Raw genomic sequence first — 15,950 nt, forward strand, 5'->3', positions numbered from 1 at the left:
GTTTTGTTTGAGGACCCGTCGACATACAGGTTCCATGAGAGTGGGGTTCCAGGGGTCTCAGTGTATTCTGCGACGAAGTCGGCTAGATACTGAGATTTTATGGCAGTCCGGGCTTCATAGTGGAGGTCGAACTCGGACAGTTCCACCGCCCATTGTAGGATTCGTCCCGCCAGGTCTGTTTTTGTAGGATGTGTCTCATGGGTTGGTTTGTCCGGACTTTGATGGTGTGGGCTTGAAAGTAGGGACGGAGCCTCCGAGCTGTGAACACTAGGGCGTAGGCGAATTTTTCTATTTTCTGATAGTTTAATTCGGCCCCTTGTAGTGCCTTGCTTACAAAGTATATGGGGTGTTGTCCTTGGTTATTTTCTCGTATTAATGCTGAAGCGATTGCTCGATGTCCGACCGAGAGGTATAGTACGAGCTCTTCCCCTTTTAAAGGTCGGGTTAGGATTGGTGGCTGCCCGAGGAATTCCTTGAATTCTTGAAAGGCTTTTTCGCACTCCGGGGTCCATGAGAAGGGTTTCCCTTTCTTTAGGAGTGAGTAGAGAGGTAGTGACTTTATCGCTGATCCTGCCAAGAATCTTGATAGGGCGGCCAGCCTTCCATTCAGTTGTTGTACTTCTTTGACACACGTCGGGCTTTTCATATTGAGTATTGCTTGGCATTTATCCGGCTTCGCTTCGATGCCCCTTTGAGTCAGCATGAAGCCTAAGAACTTTCCGGCTTCTGCGGCGAAGGTGCACTTTGTCGGGTTAAGTCTCATGTTGTGTTTTCTGAGGGTGCCGAAGACGCTGGCGAGGTCGGTCAGTAAGTTTCTGTCTTCTTGTGTCTTTACCAGCATGTCGTCGACGTACACCTCTAGCTGCAGTCCGATGTGCTCTGAGAACACTTTGTTCATTAGCCTCAGGTAGGTTGCCCCTGCGTTCTTCAGCCCAAAGGGCATTACTACGTAGCAGTAGTTTGCCCTTGGGGTTATGAACGAGGTTTTTTCTTGGTCGGGTCCGTACATCGGGATTTGATTGTATCCCGAGTATGCGTCCATGAAGGAGAGATATCTGTAGCCTGAGGCTGCGTCTACTAAGGCGTCGATGTTTGGTAGTGGATATGGGTCTTTGGGGCAGGCTTTGTTGAGGTCTGTGTAATCGACGCACATCCTCCACTTTCCGTTGGGCTTTTTTACCAGGACCACGTTTGCGAGCCATAGGGGGTATTTTACTTCCCTAATGAACCCTGCATCTAGTAGTGCTTGTACTTGTTCTTCTATCGCTTGCATGCGCTCGGGTCCGAGCTTCCGGCGTCTTTGTTGGACAGGTCGGGATCCCGGGTAAATTGATAGCTTATGGCACATCAAGTCGGGGCTTATGCCTGGCATGTCGGAGGCTTTCCAGGCGAAGAGGTTGGAATTCTCTTTTAAGAGGGTGATGAGTTCCTCTTTTAGGCCCGTTTTGAGGTTCGCTCCTATGTTTGTTATTTTTTCAGGTGTGTTCCCAATCTGGACTTTTTCGGACTCTCCCTCTGGTTGTGGTCGAAGATCTTCTCGGGACTGCACTCGTCCGAGTTCTATCGTGTTGACCTCCTTCCCTTTTAGGCTCAGGCTTTCGTTGTAGCATCGTCGCGCTAGTTTTTGGTCGCCTTTTAGGGTAGCGATTCCTTTTGCGGTAGGGAACTTCATGCAGAGGTGTGGGGTCGAGACTATAGCTGCCAGTCTGTTTAGGGTTGGTCGCCCAATGAGGGCATTATATGCCGAAGTGACGTCGACCACAATGTAGTCGATGCTTAATGTTTTAGATTGCTTGCCTCTTCCAAAGGTAGTGTGTAGCGGGATGTATCCTAAGGGATGGATCGGGGTGTCCCCTAGCCCAAATAGGTCGGTGGGATAGGCCTTTAGTTCTTTTTCTTCAAGTCTGAGCTTGTCGAATGCCATTTTGAACAGGATATCTGCCGAGCTTCCCTGGTCAATCAGGGTTCGATGTAAGTTGGCGTTTGCTAGGATAATGGTGACTACCATTGGATCGTCGTGCCCGAGAATTATCCCTTGAGCATCTTCTCGGGTAAATGAGATAGTAGGTAACTCGGGCAGGGGGCTGTCTTCTCGGACATGATAGACTTCTTTGAGGTGTCTTTTTCGCGAGGATCTGGATGTTCCCCCGCCTGCAAAACCTCCATTTATCATGTGAACGTGTCTTTCAGGGGTTCGCGGGGTTTGTTCGGCCCGACCTTCGTTATCTCCCCGCCTTCTCTTCCTGGTCTCTTCTCCTTTTTCTGCTATGTATCTGTCGAGTTTTCCTTCTCTGGCCAGTTTTTCTATAACATTTTTTAGGTCATAGCAGTCGTTAGTAGAATGACCGTAGAGCTTGTGATATTCACAGTATTCGGACCGATCTCTTCCCGCTCTCTTGTGTTTTAGAGGTCGGGGCGGTGGGATCTTTTCGGTGTGGCATACTTCTCTGTAGACGTCTACCAGGGAGACTCGGAGGGGGGTGTAGTTGTGGTACTTCCGTGGCTTGTCCGAGTTGGGGTCTTCTTTTTTCTTTTGTTCCCGATCCCGATCTCGGAGTGGGTAGGTTGATTCCTTCCTAGAAGAGTCTCTTAGCTGGGAGGTTTCCTCCATGTTGATATATTTTTCTGCCCGCTCCTGCACCTCGTATAGGGAGGTCGGGTAGCGCTTGGATAGGGATTGGCTAAACGGTCCCTCTTTTAGGCCGTTTGCTAGTCCCATGATGGCCGCTTCAGTGGGTAAGTGTTGTATGTCCAGGCAGGCTTTGTTGAATCGCTCCATGTATTCTCGGAGAGTTTCTTGGTTACCTTGCTTGATCCCGAGTAGACTGGGGGCATGCTTTGTCTTGTCCTTTTGAATAGAGAATCTTGTTAGGAATTTGTTGGTTAGGTCTTCGAAGCTGGTGATTGATCTTGGTGGCAGGTTGTCGAACCACTTCATGGCTGACTTGGTGAGAGTGGTGGGGAAGGCTTTGCACCGAATCGCGTCGGAGGCATCAACTAGGTACATTCTGCTTCTGAAGTTGCTGAGGTGGTGACTTGGATCGGTGGTGCCGTCGTAGAGATCCATATCGGGTGGTTTGAAGTTTCGCGGTACCTTCTCCTTCATGATCTCTTGCGTGAAGGGATCATGGTTGCCTTCGGGGGTGGTGTCGCGTTCTGTCCGATCTTTCAGGTTGGCCTCTATTTTCCGCAGTTTTTCTTCTAATTCTCTGCGCTTGCGAGCCTCCCTTCTCAGATCTTGTTCAGTTTCTTTTTGCTTCTTTATGTCCTCTTCGAGTTGTTTCAGTCGGTTTTGTTGTGCCCGGACTGCTTCTAGAATTTCTGAGCTCTTTTCTTTTTCGGGATTTTGTGGATCTTTGTTTGGGAGCGATGTCTTTGGGCGATTCTGTTTGTTTCCTCCTGGAGTGCGTGGTGATAGAGGGCTGTCCGGTCGTTCTCCAGTGTCAACTTCCTCCTCTTGTTCTGATGCAGCGTGGTCATTGTTGAGAGGGTCGTCCGCCATGGTAAAGGGATGACTTCCAGGTCCCCGGCAACGGCGCCAATGTTCCGGGGGTTACCTGAAACGTGTAGCTCGGTCGTTTGGAGATGCCCGAGGTGGGGGTCAGGGACCTGAGCTTGATGTGTTGGCGGTTGGTGGTTGTACCTGCAATGACACTCCGATGCTTAAGTTAGCATGGGTCCAAGCAGATATGTGTAGAATGTGGAATGTATGTCATACCTGGGTGCTCCAGTGTATTTATAGTAGTTGGTCGTGATCTTCCCTGGATAAGATATTCTTATCTTATCTTATCTTTTGGGAGTTTTACCTCTATCTTTGCGGAACCGCCTTTCCTAGGCTTTTTCGGCCTTTAGGTTTTGGGCTTCGTTCCTTTTGATGGGCCTTCTTAGCTTTATTTGTCCGAGGTCCGACCTTAGGCGTGGGCCTTGGGATGAGGTCGGACCTTTCATGGATTATGCCGAGTTGGAGGAGCTCGGTCAGGGTATGAACAAATACTATCACAGAGTTAAAGCTAGAATTAGAACTTAACAACCTGTATTTTGGGAAGTGGATGTTCCTCTAGTCTGTGGGGTGCCTTCAAGAATTAATTTCTGACGCTTCAGCTCCTTTAAGTTCACATCCTTGCTCTTCCTGTTCTCTTAGGCGCCATGATCTTAATGAGTTTTAGCTCAGTGATCATGGCAAATCACACCAAACTTAGAGGTTTGCTTGTCCTCAAGCAAAATGAAGGACAGAAGATGAATAGAGGGAAAGGCAATTTCGAAATCAAAAGATATGATGGGTTGAAAAAGATTTGAAAAAGAAATTAAAAAGATTTGAAAAAGAATGGATTGGAAAAGATTTGTGTTATAAATTAAGATACATTTGATACTTTTGAGAAAGGGATTTTAGAAATTAGGATTTTTAGAAAACCAATTTGATTTTGAAAGATGACATTTTGAAACATGTTTATGCAAGAAATCATGAATTGAAACATAAAAATTTAGAAAAATTGTAAAGAAAAACGAATTTTACCTCCTCCCCACCATCCTGGCGTTAAACGCCCACATGGTGCATGTTTTGGGCGTTTAACGCCCACATGTTGCTTCTCCTGGGCGTTCAACGCCCATTTGGTGCTTCTTTCTGGCGTTGAACGCCAGGAAGTCCTTTGTCACTGGGCGTTTTCCTGAACGCCCAGGATGCTAGCAGACTGGCGTTAAACGCCCAGAAGGTGCATCTTTCTGGCGTTTAACGCCCAGAAGGTGCTCCTTTCTGGCGTATAACGCCCATATGGCTACCTGATGAGCGGATAATTTGTATACTTTTTGGCATTGTTTTTAGTATGTTTTTGATATGATATAGTTAGTTTTTAGTATATTTTTATTAGTTTTTAATTAAAATTCACTTTTCTAGACTTTACTATGAGTTTGTGTGTTTTTCTGTGATTTCAGGTATTTTCTGGCTGAAATTGAGGGACCTGAGCAAAAATCTGATCCAGAGACTCAAAAGGACTGCAGATGCTGTTGGATTCTGACCTCCCTGCATTCGAAGCGGATTTTCTGGAGCTACAGAAGCCTAATTGGCGCGCTCTCAACGGCGTTGGAAAGTAGACATCCTGGGCTTTCCAGCAATATATAATAGTCCATACTTTGCCCAAGATTTGATGGCCCAAACCGGTGTTCAAAGTCACCTCAAGAAATCCCAGCGTTAAACGCTGGAACTGGCACCCAAATGGGAGTTAAACGCCCAAACTGGCACCAAAGCTGGCGTTTAACTCCAAGAAGAGTCTCTACACAAAATTGCTTCATTGCTCAGCCCAAGCACACACCAAGTGGGCCCGGAAGAGGATTTTTATGTCATTTACTCATTTCTGTACACCTTAGGCTACTAGTTTCTTATAAGTAGGACCTTTTACTATTGTATTAGGGAGAATCTTTTGATCATGTTTTTATGATTGAACCCTCTTTGGGAGGCTGGCCATTCGGCCATACCTAGACCTTGTTCTTATGTATTTTCAACGGTGGAGTTTCTACACACCATAGATTAAGGTGTGGAGCTCTGCTGTACCTCGAGTATTAATGCAATTACTATTGTTCTTCCATTCAAATTCCGCTTGTTCTTTATCCAAGATATCACTTGTTCTTCAACATGATGAAGGTGATGATTGACGCCCATCACCATTCTCACCCATGAACAAGGTGACTGACAACCATTCTTGTTCTACAAGCATCTGAGGCTTAGTGAATATCTCTTGGATTCCTGATTGCACGATGCATGGTTGATCGCCTGACAACCGAGTGCTCGCCTGACAAACGAGCCAACCATTCCGTGAGATCAGAGTCTTCGTGGTATAGGCAAGAACTGATGGCAGCATTCAAGAGAATCCGGAAGGTCTAACCTTGTCTGTGGTATTCTGAGTAGGATTCAATGATTGAATGACTGTGACGTGCTTCAAACCTGTAACCTACTGGGCGTTAGTGACAGACGCAAAAGAGTTATTCTATTCCGGTAGGAGAGGGAACCAAACCGGTGATTGGCAGCACTGTGACAGAGTGTGTGCATTAGCTTTCACTGCGAGGATGGGAGGTAGCTGCTGACAACAGTGAGACCCTATACGAGCTTGCCATGGAAAGGAGTAAGAAGAGTTGGATGAAGACAGTAGGAAAGCAGAGAGACGGAAGGGAAGGCATCTTCATGCGCTTATCTGAAGTTTCCTACCAATGAATTACATAAGTATCACTATCTTTATCTTTTATGTTATTTTCGTTCATCACCATATATATCTGAGTTTGCCTGACTAAGATTACAAGATGACCATAGCTTGCTTCAATACTAACAATCTCCGTGGGATCGACCCTTACTCACGTAAGGTTTATTACTTGGACGACCCAGTGCACTTGCTGGTTAGTTGTGCGAAGTTGTGTAATGCCATGGTATTGAGCGCACCAAGTTTTTGGAGCCATTACCAGGGATTATGAGAGTTGTGAAAAAGTATAGTTCACAATTTCGCGCACCAAGTTTTTGGCGCCGTTGCCGGGGATTGTTCATGTTTTGAGCAAGCTTTTGGTAACATCAGTGCCAAGATCCGGCAACAACATCAAGATTTTGGTGTTATTGCCCGGGATTGTTCAGGCTGGACAACTGACGGTTTCATCTTGTTGCTTAGATTAGGTATTTTTTTCGAAATTCTTGAAGATGAATTCTAGAGTTTCATGATGATTTGTTGAAATCTGGCTGGCTGAGAAGCCATGTCTAATCTGATTGGACCGAGGTTTCAACTTATCACCACAAGAGCTTGTTGATTTCGTGTCAATCTTGCTTTTGGAGCAGTGATTTGCTAAGGCTTGGCTGACCTTTGGTCATGTCTAGTGTTTTGGACCGAAGCTTTCTTTGGAAGCTTGGCTGGCTGTGAAGCCATGTCTAATTCCTGGACCGGAGTCTTAGACTAGCATTGCACTAATTCCTGGAATTCTCATTAAGAATTTTGATACCTTTTCCCACTTAATTTTCGAAAAACACAAAAAAAAAAATTGTAAAATCATAAAAACCCAAAAATATTTGATGTTTCTTGCTTGAGTCTAGAGTCTCATCTTAAGTTTGGTGTCAAATGCATGTTTTTGTTATATTTTTCGAATTCATGCATATAGTTCTTTGTTTTGATCTTTGAATTCTTTTGGCTTGAGTGTTTCTGTGTCTCATATAGTGTCAGTAGTACACAAACTGCTAAGTTTGGTGTCTTGCATGCATTGTTATTTGATTCTTGTTGCATTTTAATTATTAAAAATCCAAAAATATTTTTAATTTGTGTCTTTTCAAGTCAATGATACAAGGGATTGAAGATTCAGAACACACTGCAGAGGAATTATACAGAAAAAGCTGAGCATTCAAAAATGCCCAGTGAAGAAGGCAGACTGGCGTTTAAACGCCAGCCAGGGTACCTGGTTGGGCGTTTAACGCCCAAAAAGGTAGCATTTTGGGCGTTAAACGCCAGAATGTATACCATTCTGGGCGTTTAACGCCAGGATGGTGCTAGGGGGAAGATTTTGTTTTCAAATCAATTTTTTTCAAGTTTTTCAAAATCAAATCTTTTTCAAATCATATCTTTTCAATCAAATGTTTTCAAAATCAATTTCTTTCCTTTTTCAAAGATACTTACTAACAATTAATGATTTGATTGAACATTTTTTTGCCTTTTCTGTTAAGGAAGGTTTTATGTTTGAATCATATATTTTCTTGTTAGGCAAGTCATTAATTTTTAAACTCATATCTTTTCAAATTGTTTTCAAATCATATCCTTTAAAATTGTTTTCAAATCATATCTTCTCAATCACATCTTTTCAAAACCATAACTTTTCAATTAAATTTTTAACCTCATCTTTTCAAAATAGTTTTCAATCAAATCTTTTTAATTTCTAATTTCAAAATCTTTTTCAAAAATCACTTGATTTCTTTTTCACTTTTAATTTTCGAAAATTATCAATCAAATTTTCAAAATGTTTTCAAAATCTTTTAAATGAATTTTCGAAAATCCACTTCCCTCCTTCCCACATCCTTCTATTTATGGAGTACCACTCCTTTTAAATGCACAATTCGAACCTTATCTAAGTAAAGTTCGAATTCTTCTTCTCCTTCTTCTTTCTATTTCTCTTTTCCTCTGACACTTCAAGGAATCTCTATACTGTGACATAGAGGATTCCATATTGTCTTTTTTTTCTCCTCTTTCATATGAGCAGGAGCAGAGACAAAGGCATTCTTGTTGAAGCTGATCCTGAACCTGAGAGGACCCTGAAGAGAAAGCTAAGAGAAGCCAAAGCACAACTCTCTTTAGAGGACCTGACCGAATTCTTCAAGGAAGAAGAACACATGGCAGCCGAAAACAACAACAATGCCAACAATGCAAGGAAGGTGCTGGGTGACTTCACTGCACCTACTCCTGATTTCTATGGGAGAAGCATCTCTATCCCTGCCATTGGAGCAAACAATTTTGAGCTTAAGCCTCAATTAGTTTCTCTAATGCAACAGAATTGCAAGTTCCATGGACTTCCAATGGAAGATCCTCATCAGTTTTTAGCTGAATTCTTGCAAATCTGTGACACAGTCAAGACTAATGGGGTTAACCCTGAGGTCTATAGACTGATGCTATTCCCTTTTGCTGTAAGAGACAGAGCTAGAATATGGTTGGATTCTCAACCTAAAGAAAGCCTGGACTCTTGGGAAAAGCTAGTCAATGCCTTCTTGGCAAAGTTCTTTCCACCACAAAGATGGAGTAAGCTTAGAGTGGAAGTCCAAACCTTCAGACAGAAGGATGGAGAATCCCTCTATGAAGCTTGGGAAAGATACAAACAATTAATCAGAAGATGTCCTTCAGACATGCTTTCTGAATGGAGCATCATAGGCATTTTCTATGATGGTCTCTCTCAACTATCCAAGATGTCCTTGGATAGCTCTGCTGGAGGATCTCTTCATCTGAAGAAGACGCCTGCAGAAGCTCAAGAATTGATTGAAATGGTTGCAAATAACCAATTCATGTACACTTCTGAAAGGAATCCTGTGAACAATGGGACTAGTCAGAAGAAAGGAGTTCTTGAGATTGACACTCTGAATGCCATATTGGCTCAGAACAAGATATTGACTCAACAAGTCAATTTGATTTCTCAAAGTCTGTCTGGAATGCAAAATGCACCAAACAGTACTAAGGATGCTTCATCTGAGGAAGAAGCTTATGATCCTGAGAACCCTTCCATGGAAGAGGTGAATTACCTAGGAGAACCCTATGGAAACACCTATAATTCCTCATGGAGAAATCACCCAAATCTCTCATGGAAGAATCAAGAGAGACCTCAACAAGGTTTCAATAACAATAATGGTGGAAGAAACAGGTTTAGCAATGGCAAGCCTTTTCCATCATCTTCTCAGCAACAGACAGAGAGTTCTAAGCAGAATACTTCTGACTTAGCAACAATGGTCTCTGATCTAATAAAGACCACTCAAAGTTTCATGAATGAAACAAGGTCCTCCATCAGAAATTTGGAAGGACAAGTGGGTCAGCTGAGCAAGAAAGTTACTGAACTCCCTCCTAGTACTCTCCCAAGTAATACAGAAGAAAATCCAAAAGGAGAGTGCAAGGCCATCAACATGGCCGAATATGGAGAGGAAAGAGAGGAAGAAGACGCCACTGAGAAAGACCTCAGTGGGCGTGCACCACTCTCCTCTGGGTTCCTCAATGAGGAACCTTGGGAATCTGAGGCTCAAAATGAGACCATAGAGATTCCATTGGACTTACTTCTGCCATTCATGAGCTCTGATGAGTATTCTTCCTCTGAAGAGGATGAGTATGTCACTGAGGAGCAAGTTGCTAAATACCTTGGAGCAATCATGAAACTAAATGACAAGTTATTTGGAAATGAGACTTGGGAGGATGAACCTCCCTTGCTCACCAAAGAACTGGATGACTTGTCTAGGCAGAAACTGCCTCAAAAGAGGCAGGATCCTGGGAAGTTTTCTATACCTTGTACCATAGGCACCATGACCTTCAAGAAGGCCTTGTGTGACTTAGGGTCAAGTGTGAACCTCATGCCCCTCTCTGTAATGGAGAAATTAGGGATCTTAGAGGTGCAAGCTGCAAGAATCTCATTAGAGATGGCAGACAACTCAAGAAAACAAGCCCATGGACTTGTAGAGGATGTTCTGGTTAAAGTTGAAGACCAGTACATTCCTACTGATTTCATAGTCCTAGAGACTGGGAAGTGCATGGATGAATCCATCATCCTTGGCAGACCCTTCCTAGCCACAGCAAAGGCTGTGATTGATGTTGACAGAGGAGAGTTAATCATTCAAGTGAATGAAAAATCCTTGGTATTTAAGGCCCAAGGATATCCCTCTGTCATCATGGAGAGGAAGCATGAAGAGCTTCTCTCAAAACAGAGCCAAGCAGAGCCCCCACAGTCAAACTCTAAGTTTGGTGTTGGGAGGCTACAACCAAACTCTAAGTTTGGTGTTGAAACCCCACATTCAAACTCTAAGTTTGGTGTTGGGAGGTTCCAACACGGTTCTGAGTATTTCTAAGGCTCCATGAGAGTCCTCTGTCAAGCTAATGACATTAAAGAAGCGCTTGTTGGGAGGCAACCCAATGTTTTATAATTAATTATTTTCTTTTGTTATTTTATCTTTTTTGTAGGTTGATGATCATAAGAAGTCACAAAAACAATGAAAAAAGCAAAAACAGAATGAAAAACAGGAAGAAAAACAGCACACCCTGGAGGAGAAGAAGCTGGCGTTCAAACGCCAGTAATGCTAGCTGTTGGGCGTTTAACGCCCAGTCTGGCACCATTCTGGGCGTTTAACGCCAGAAAGGGGCACCAGACTGGCGTTAAACGCCAGTAAAGGGCAAGAACCTGGCGTTAAACGCCAGGAATGGGCACCAGCCCGGCGTTTAACGCCAGAAATGGCTCAAAACGTGATTTTGAGCAACATTTGGTGCAGGGATGACTTTTCCTTGACACTACAGGATCTGTGGACCCCACAGGACCCTACCATCACTCTCTCTTCTTCCCCCATTCACCAATCACCTCAACACCTCTTCCCCAAAAAACCCCTCACCTATCAAATCCCATCTTTCTCTTCACCACTCACATCCATCCTTCATAAAACCCCACCAACCTCACCCTTCAAATTCAAACCACTTTCCCTCCCAAACCCACCCATAATGGCCGAACCACTCACCCCCTCCTCTCCTATATATACCCTTCTTCAACCCTTCAATTTCACACAACCTAAACACCACTTCCCCCCCCTCTTTGGCCGAACACACTACCATCTCCCTTCTTCTTCATTTCTTCTTCTTCTACTACCTTCTTTCTTCTTTTGCTCGAGGACGAGCAAACATTTTAAGTTTGGTGTGGTAAAAGCGTTGCTTTTTCATTTTTCCATAACCATCTATGGCATCCAAGGCCGGAGAAATCTCTAGAAAGAGGAAAGGGAAGGCAAAAGCTTCCACCTCCGAGTCATGGGAGATGGATAGATTCCTCTCAAGGGTGCATCAAGACCACTTCTATGAAGTTGTGGCCTTGAAGAAGGTGATCTCCGAGGTCCCCTTTTCACTCAAAAAGGGTGAATATCCGGAGATCCGCCATGAGATCCGAAGAAGAGGTTGGGAAGTACTTACCAACCCCATTCAACAAGTCAGAATCTTGATGGTTCAAGAGTTCTATGCCAATGCATGGATCACAAAGAACCATGACCAAAGTGTGAACCCGAATCCAAGAATTATCTCACTATGGTTCGGGGGAAATACTTGGATTTTAGTCCGGAGAGTGTGAGGGTGGCGTTCAACTTGCCTATGATGCAAGGAGATGAGCATCCTTACACTAGAAGGGTCAACTTTGATCAAAGGTTGGACCAAGTCCTCACAGTCATATGTGAAGAGGGCGCACAATGGAAGCAAGATTCAAGAGGAAAGCCGGTCCAATTGAGAAGGCATGACCTCAAGCCCGTGGCTAGAGGATGGTTAGAGTTCATACAACGCTCAATCATCCCCACTAGCAACCGGTCCGAAGTTACCATAGACCGGGCCATCATGATCCATAGTATCATGATTGGAGAAGAAATAGAGGTTCATGAGGTTATAGCCCAAGAACTCTATAAGGTGGCGGACAAGACCTCCACCTTGGCAAGGTTAGCCTTTCCTCATCTCATTTGTCACCTCTGTTATTCAGTTGGAGTTGACATAGAGGGAGACATTCCCATTGATGAGGACAAGCCCATCACCAAGAAAAGGATGGAGTACACAAGAGATCTCACTCATCATGAGATCCCTGAGATTCCTCAAGGGATGAATTTTCCTCCACAAAACTATTGGGAGCAACTAAACACCTCCCTAGGAGAACTAAGTTCCAACATGGGACAACTGAGGGTGGAGCATCAAGAACACTCCATCATCCTTCATGAAATTAGAGAAGATCAAAGAATCATGAGGGAGGAGCAACAAAGACAAGGAAGAGACATTGAGGAGCTCAAGCACTCCATAGGATCTTCAAGAGCAAGAAAGAGCCGCCATCACTAAGGTGGACCCGTTCTTTGATTTCCTTGTTATTGTTCTTCTGTTTTTCGAATTTTAATGCTTATGTTTATCCATGTTTGTGTCTTGTGATCATTAGTGTCTTAGTGTCTATGCCTTAAAGTTATGAATGTCCTATGAATCCATCACCTTTCTTCAAAAATATCGTGCTTAATTGAAAAGGAAAGAATTGCATGAATTCTGAATTTTATAACAGTTTAATTATTTTGATGTGGTGGCAGTATTTTTGTTCTCTGAATGTATGCTTAAACAGTGCATATGTCTTTTGAATTTGTGGTTCATGAATGTTGGCTCTTGAAAGAATGATGAAAAAGGAGACATGTTACTGAGGATCTGAAAAATCAATAAAATGATTCTTGAAGCAAGAAAAAGCATTTCAAAAAAAAAAAACGAAAAAAAAAAAGAGAGAAAGGAATAAGAGTTGTGATCCAAGGCAATAAGAGTGTGCTTAAGAACCCTGGACACCTCTAATTGGGGACTTTAGCAAAGCTGAGTCACAATCTGAAAAGGTTCACCCAATTATGTGTCTGTGGCATGTATGTATCCGGTGGTAATACTGGAAGACAGAGTGCTTTGGGCCACAGCCAAGACTCAATAAATAGCTATGTTCAAGAATCATCATACTTTACTAAGAGAATCATTAACACTATCTGGATTCTAAGTTCCTAAAGAAGCCAATCATTCTGAATTACAAGGGATAGAGTGAGATGCCAAAACTGTTTGGAGGCAAAAAGTTAAAAGCCCCGCTCATCTGATTAATACTGATCTTCACAGATGTTTTTGGAATTCATTGCATATTCTCTTCTTTTTATCTTATTTGATTTTCAGTTGCTTGAGGACAAGCAACAGTTTAAGTTTGGTGTTGTGATGAGCGGATAATTTGTATACTTTTTGGCATTGTTTTTAGTATGTTTTTGATATGATATAGTTAGTTTTTAGTATCTTTTTTTATTAGTTTTTAATTAAAATTCACTTTTCTGGACTTTACTATGAGTTTGTGTGTTTTTCTGTGATTTCCGGTATTTTTTTGCTGAAATTGAGGGACCTGAGCAAAAATCTGATTCAGAGACTGAAAAGGACTGCAGATGCTGTTGGATTCTGACCTCCCTGCACTTGAAGTGGATTTTCTGGAGCTACAGAAGCCCAATTGGCGCGCTCTCAACGGCGTTGGAAAGTAGACATCCTGGGCTTTCCAGCAATATATAATAGTCCATACTTTGCCCAAGATTTGATGGCCCAAATCGGCGTTCAAAGTCACCTCAAGAAATCCCAGCGTTAAACGCTGGAACTGGCACCCAAATGGGAGTTAAACGCCCAAACTGGCACCAAAGCTGGCGTTTAACTCCAAGAAGAGTCTCTACACGAAATTGCTTCATTGCTCAGCCCAAGCACACACCAAGTGGGCCCGGAAGAGGATTTTTATGTCATTTACTCATTTCTGTACACCCTAGGCTACTAGTTTCTTATAAGTAGGACCTTTTACTATTGTATTAGGGAGAATCTTTTGATAATGTTTTTATGATTGAACCCTCTTTGGGAGGCTGGCCATTCGGCCATGCCTAGACCTTGTTCTTATGTATTTTCAACGGTGGAGTTTCTACACACCATAGATTAAGGTGTGGAGCTCTGCTGTACCTCGAGTATTAATGCAATTACTATTGTTCTTCCATTCAAATTCCGCTTGTTCTTTATCCAAGATATCACTTGTTCTTCAACATGATGAAGGTGATGATTGACGCCCATCACCATTCTCACCCATGAACAAGGTGACTGACAACCATTCTTGTTCTACAAGCATCTGAGGCTTAGTGAATATCTCTTGGATTCCTGATTGCACGATGCATGGTTGATCGCCTGACAACCGAGTGCTCGCCTGACAAACGAGCCAACCATTCCGTGAGATCAGAGTCTTCGTGGTATAGGCAAGAACTGATGGCAGCATTCAAGAGAATCCGGAAGGTCTAACCTTGTCTGTGGTATTCTGAGTAGGATTCAATGATTGAATGACTGTGACGTGCTTCAAACATGTAACCTACTGGGCGTTAGTGACAGACGCAAAAGAGTTATTCTATTCCGGTAGGAGAGGGAACCAAACCGGTGATTGGCAGCACTGTGACAGAGTGTGTGCATTAGCTTTCACTGCGAGGATGGGAGGTAGCTGCTGACAACAGTGAGACCCTATACGAGCTTGCCATGGAAAGGAGTAAGAAGAGTTGGATGAAGACAGTAGGAAAGCAGAGAGACGGAAGGGAAGGCATCTTCATGCGCTTATCTGAAGTTCCTACCAATGAATTACATAAGTATCACTATCTTTATCTTTTATGTTATTTTCGTTCATCACCATATATATCTGAGTTTGCCTGACTAAGATTTACAAGATGACCATAGCTTGCTTCAATACTAACAATCTCCGTGGGATCGACCCTTACTCACGTAAGGTTTATTACTTGGACGACCCAGTGCACTTGCTGGTTAGTTGTGCGAAGTTGTGTAATGCCATGGTATTGAGCGCACCAAGTTTTTGGAGCCATTACCAGGGATTATGAGAGTTGTGAAAAAGTATAGTTCACAATTTCGCGCACCACTACCCTTACTGGCGTTAAACGCCCAGTGGGAGCTTCTTTTGGGCGTTTAACGCCCAAAGTATTTCTTACTGGCTTTTTCATGCCAGTGAGCTTCCAAATTTTCCTGTAACTCTGTGACTTCAACCAATTGCTATTTCACCTTTGAAGATACTTGACATATACCTGAAACAAAATTAATTAATTAATGAATACGAATAAAATTAAATTTTGTGATTGGCTGGGTTGCCTCCCAGCAAGCGCTTCTTTAATGTCATTAGCTGGACTATTACTGAGTTTTAATCAAGTCTCAGTTTTGAGCATTCTTGCTCAAAATTGCCTTCAAGATAATGTTTGACTCTTTGTCCATTAACAATGAACTTTTTGTTAGAGTCACTATCCTGAAGTTCTATGTATCCATATGGTGATACGCTTGTAATTACATATGGACCTCTCCACCGGGATTTTAATTTCCCAGGGAATAATTTGAGCCTTGAATTAAATAACAGAACTTTCTGTCCTGGCTCAAAGACTCTGGATGACAATTTCTTATCATGCCATCTTTTTGCTTTCTCTTTGTAAATTTTTGCATTTTCGAAAGCATTGAGTCTAAATTCCTCTAGCTCATTTAACTGGAGCAATCGTCTTTCTCCAGCTAACTTGGCATCAAGGTTCAGGAATCTGGTTGCCCAGTAGGCCTTGTGTTCCAGTTCCACTGGCAAGTGACATGCCTTTCCATACACAAGCTGGTATGGAGAGGTCCCTATAGGGGTCTTAAATGCTGTTCTGTATGCCCACAAAGCATCATCCAAGCTTCTTGCCCAATCCTTTCTAC

The 15,950-nt window shown here is 43.1% G+C and overlaps 1 non-coding gene across 1 annotated transcript; it reads right to left on the reverse strand.

The window, feature by feature from the left end:
- Nucleotides 1-8,746: 8,746 nt before the first annotated feature.
- Nucleotides 8,747-8,854, reverse strand: LOC130951163 (small nucleolar RNA R71). Its single transcript, XR_009073851.1, has one exon. It is a non-coding gene; the product is annotated as a small nucleolar RNA R71 (small nucleolar RNA).
- Nucleotides 8,855-15,950: the final 7,096 nt, after the last annotated feature.

The sequence above is a fragment of the Arachis stenosperma genome, chromosome 1 (assembly GCF_014773155.1).
Source record: "Arachis stenosperma cultivar V10309 chromosome 1, arast.V10309.gnm1.PFL2, whole genome shotgun sequence".
NCBI classification, from domain to species: domain Eukaryota; kingdom Viridiplantae; phylum Streptophyta; class Magnoliopsida; order Fabales; family Fabaceae; genus Arachis; species Arachis stenosperma.